Consider the following 5248-nt stretch of genomic DNA (forward strand, 5'->3'; position numbering starts at 1 on the left):
GCTTGCTAAGTCCTCAGCCGTTACATCACCGTTAGGTTACAGCCTTTGCCTCTAATCACATTGCTACTCACAGCCTATAAATATTTCAGTTTCCTTTCCTTATTGAAGACTTTCTTCAATAAGACTTCATTTCTGAAGGTTTCTGTGTCACATTAAATTTTAATTATATAAATCTGATACATTTTCCCCTTGATATGTATCATTTGTTATGGCCTCCAATGTTGTGATGATGGAGGAAACACTACCATTCTTTTCCTTTGTTTCGGGAGAAACAATGGCAAACTTTTCCGGGCTAAACAGCCTCTGTCCCTGACTAGAAAATTTATGGCTTGAGAGCCAACCAGGGGGTTTCATTTATAACAATGTGTCAGGATCAGTCCAAGAGCCATCGTTCTCTCCTTTGTATTCATAACTGTATCGAGCATTGTTTGAAGGCTCAGGACTTGAAACAATCCTCAGATCCAAGAACATGAAGTAGATTCTGCAAAGTGTAGGGTAAAGATGCTGAGGGACTGAACATAAGTCTTCCAGATGGCCTTTGTGTGTAAGTGTGACTGAAAGAGCTCCTGAAGCCACAGGCTCCTGCCTAGGGTACTGGTGGTGAGCAACATTCTGACACCGAAAAGGATTTTGCTTAGTAAGACATGGCATTTAAACCATAGTCATGAGTCTGTAGAACAAATTTGATCTAAAATATATAGAAAATAAGATAGTTAAGACAATCAATTACTGTGTTGGTTAGTGTTACCTCAACTTACCACAAACTAGAGTCATCAGAGAGCAGGGAGCTTCAATAGAGAAAATGTCTCCATAAGATTTGGCTGCCGGAAAACCCGTAGGGCATTTTCTTAGTTAGTGATTGATAGAGGAGGGCACACCCCATTATGGATGCGTTCACCCCTTGGCTAGTGGTCCTGAGTTTTATAAAAATGCAGGATGAGCAAACCATGAGGAACAGGCCAGTAAGAAGTGGCCATGGCCTCTACATCAGTTCCTGCCTCTAGGTTCCTGTCCTCCTGGCTCTCTCTTTGCCCCATCTACTGTGAGAATGAAGACCATTTTCAGTAATCAGCTATCAACATTCCAGAAAATATCGGCATCACTCTGAAGGAACACACAGTCATTGTGAAGGGCGCTGGGGAACTCTGCGGAGGGACTTCAATCACATCAGTGTAGAGCTGAGTGTCCTTGGAAAGAAAAAGAAAAGGCTCTGTGTTGACAAGTGGTGGGGTAACAGAAAGGAATTGGCCACTGTCAAAATCATCTGCAGTCATGTTCAGAACATGATCAATGGTGTAACACTGGGCTTTGGTTACAAGATGAGGTCTGTGGATGCTCCCTTCCCAATCAACATCGTTATTCAGGACAATGGGTCTTTGGTTGAAATCTGAAATTTCTTGGGTGAAAAATAATCGGCAGGGTTCAGATGAGGACAGGTGTTGCTTGTTCTGTCTCTCAAGCCCAGGAGGATGAGTTAATCCTTGAAGGAAATGATACTGAGCTTGTTTCAAATTCAGCGGCTCTGATTCAGCAAACCGCAACAGTTAAAAACAAGGCTATCAGGAAGGTTTTGGATGGCATCTATGTGTCTAAGAAGGGAACCATGCAGCAGGCTGACGAATGAGACCTCAGTTTCCTAGCTCCAGAAACAAGACCCTGATCACAAGTATGATTTGGGCTCTTTGGGGAACAATAAAAGATTTATATATTCTTATAAGTTCCTGTCCTGACCTTCCATGATGATTAACTGTGATATAGAAGGGTAAGCCAAATTGTTCTTGGCATGGTGTTTTATTGTAACAATAGTAACCTGACTGTGACAACACTATTTTTCCTGCTCCAGGGATCAGGAACCATATAGACCAGACTGGCCTGTAATTTACATAGATTTACCTTCTACTGATGCCAGAAAATGCTATCCTCTGCTACATGTGGGGCTGGAGTCATGGGTCACTTCATGTGTACTCTTTGTTTGGTGATTCAGTCCCTGGGAGTTCTGGGGGGGGGTCTGGTTGGTTGATATTGTTCTTCTTCCTATGGGGTTGCAAAGCCCTTCAGCTCCTTTAGTCCTTTCTTTAACTCCTCAGGTGGGTTTCGGTGCTCAGTCTGATGGTTAACTGCAAGCATCCTCATCTATATCAGTAAGGCTCTGGCAGAGCCTTTCAGGAGACATCCATATCAGGCTCCTGGCAGCAAGCACTTCTTGGCATCAGCAATAGTGACTAGGCTTGACTGTATAGGGGATGAATCCCTAGGTGGGACAGTCTCTGGATGGTCTTTCCTTCAGTTTCTGCCCCACTCTTTGTCCCTATATTTCCTCCAGTGAGTATTTTGTTCCCCTTTCTAAGAAGGACTAAAGCATTCACATTTGGTCTTCATTCTTCTTGGGCTTCATATGATCTGTGAATTGTATGTGGGGTATTCCCAATTTTGGATTAATATTCACTTATCAGTAAGTGCATAGCATATGTCTTCTCTTGTTATTGTGTTACCTCACTCAGGATATTTTCTAGTTCCATCTGTTTGCCTAATAATTTCATGAAGTCATTGTTTTTATTAGCTGAGTAGTACTCCATTGTGTAAATGTACCACATTGTCTGTATCCATTCCTCTATTGAAGGACATCTGGGTTCTTTCCAGCTTCTGGGTATTATATAAAAGGCTGCTATGAACATAGTGGAGCATGCATCCTTGTTATATGTTGGAGCATCTTCTGGGTATATGTTCAGGAGTAGTATAGCTGGGTCCTCAGGTAGTACTATGTCCAATTTTCTGAGGAATCTCCAGACTGATTTCCAGAGTGGTTGTGCCAGCTTGCAATCCCAACAACAATGGAGGAGTGTCCCTCTTTCTCCACATCGTCGACAGCATCTACTGTTACCTGAGTTTTTGAACTTAGCCTTTCTGACTAGTGTGAGGTGGAATTTCAGGGTTGTTTTGATTTGCATTTCCCTGATAACTAAGGATGTTGAACATTTCTTTAGGTGCTTCTCCACCATTTGATATTCCTCAGCTGAGAATTCTTTGTTTAGCTGTGTACTGTATTCTTTAAATAGGATTATTTGGTTCTCTGGAGTCTAACTTCTTGATATATATATCTATATATCTATATCTATCTCTATCTATCTATCTATCTATCTATCTATCTATCTATCTATCTATCTATCTATCTATCTATCTATCTCTATCTCTCTCTATCTATCTATCTATCTCTCTCTATCTATCTATCTATCTATCTATCTCTATCTCTATCTCTCTCTCTATCTCTCTATCTATCTATCTATCTATCTATCGATCTGCCCTCTATTGGGTATAGCATTGGTAAAGATCTTTTCCCAATCTGTTGTTGCCATTTTGTCCTATTGTCAGTATCCTTTGCCTTATAGAAGCTTTGCAATTTTATGAGCCATTGGTCTTCTGTTCAGGAAAATTTTCCTGTTACCCCCTTTCTCTTTTATTAGGTTCAGTGTATCTGGTTTTATGTAAAAGTCCTTGATCCACCAGGACTTGAGCTTTGTACAAGGAAATAAGAATGGATCCTTGTATTGTTTGCATTGTTCTGCATGCTGACATCCACTTGAACCAGTGCCATTTGTTGAAAATCCTGTCTTTTTTCCACTGGATGGCTTTAGTTACTTTTGTCAAAGATCAAGTGTCCATAGGTGTTTGGGGTCATTTTTGGGTCTTCAATTCTAGTCCATTGATCTACTTGCTTGAATAAATATCACAGAGATTATTATTACTATTACTCTGTAACACAGCTGGGGGTCAGGGATGGTGATTCCCTCAGAAGTTCTTCTAGTGTTGAGAATAGTTTGTGCTATTCTGGGTTTTTTGTTATTCTAAATGAATTTGCAAATTGCTCTTTCTAACTCTATGAACAATTGAGTTGGAAGTTTGACGGGGATTGCATTGAATCTGTAGATCCCTTTTGGCAAAACAACCATTTTTACTATATTAATCCTGCCAATCCGTGAACATCGGAGATCTTTCCATCTTCTGAGATCTTCGATTTCTTTCTTCAGAGACTTGAAGTTCTTGTCATACAGATATTTCACTTGCTTGGTTAGAGTCACACCAAGGTATTTTATATTATTTGTGACGATTGTTAAGGGTGTCATTTCCCTAATTTCTTTCTCGGCCTGTTTATCCTTTGAGTAGAGGAAGGCTATTGATTTGTTTGAGTTAATTTTATATCCAGCCACTTTCCTGAAGTTTTTTTAAAATCAGGTTTAGGCATTTTCTGGTAGAATTTTTGGGGTCAATTAGGTGTAGCATTAATATCATCTGCAAATAGTGATATTTTGACTTCATCCTTTCCAATTTGTATCCTTTTGACCTCTTTTTGTTGTCTGATTGCTCTGGATAGGACTTCAAGTACTATATTGAATAGGTAGGGAGAGACTGGGCAGCCTGGTCTCATCCCTGATTTTAGTGGGATTAATTCAAATTTCTCTCCATTTAGTTTGATGTTGACTACTGGTTTGCTGTATATTGCTTTTAATGTGTTTAAGTTTGGGCCTTAAGTTCTGATTTTTCCAAGACTTTTATCATGAAGGGGTGTTGAATTTTGTCATATACTTTCTCAGCATCTAATGAGATGAATTTTTTTATATACTGGATTACGTTGATGGATTTCCATATATTGAACCACTCCTGCATCCCTGGGATGAAGCCTGCTTGATCATGATGGACGATTGTTTTTATGTTTTCTTGGATTCAGTTTGTGAGAATTTTATTGAATATTTTTACATTGATATTCATGAGGGAAATTGGTCTGAAGTTCTTTTTTCTGTTTAGGGTCTTTGTGTGGTTTAGGTATAAGCACAACTGTGGCTTTAAAGAATGAAGTGGGTAGTGTTTCTTCTGTTTCTATTTTGTGGAATAGTTTAAAGAGTATTGCTATTTGGTCTTCTTTGAAGGTTTGATAGAAATCTGCACTAAACCCATTTGGTCCTAGACTTTTTTGGTTGGGAGACTTTTAATGACTGCTTCTATTTCTATAGGGGTTTAGATGGTTTATCTTACCATGATAAAACTTTGGTATCTGGTATCTGTCTAGAAAATTGTCCATTTCCTCCAGATTTGACAATTTTGTTGAGTTATAGGCTTTTGTAGTAGGATCTGAAAATTGGGTTCTAATGATGCCAAGTAGCCTTGGTTTTTGTTGCTTAGGTTCTTGTGTTTGCCTCTTGCCGTTTGGTTATACGTGGTGTTAGTTGGTCTTGCTGTCTCTGACTGGAGCTTG

The 5248-nt window shown here is 39.5% G+C and overlaps 1 pseudogene; it reads left to right on the forward strand.

Moving 5' to 3' along the window:
* Positions 1-1048: 1048 nt before the first annotated feature.
* On the forward strand, positions 1049-1624 carry LOC116895342 (annotated as a pseudogene).
* Positions 1625-5248: the final 3624 nt, after the last annotated feature.

Source organism: Rattus rattus, chromosome 3, assembly GCF_011064425.1.
Source record: "Rattus rattus isolate New Zealand chromosome 3, Rrattus_CSIRO_v1, whole genome shotgun sequence".
NCBI classification, from domain to species: domain Eukaryota; kingdom Metazoa; phylum Chordata; class Mammalia; order Rodentia; family Muridae; genus Rattus; species Rattus rattus.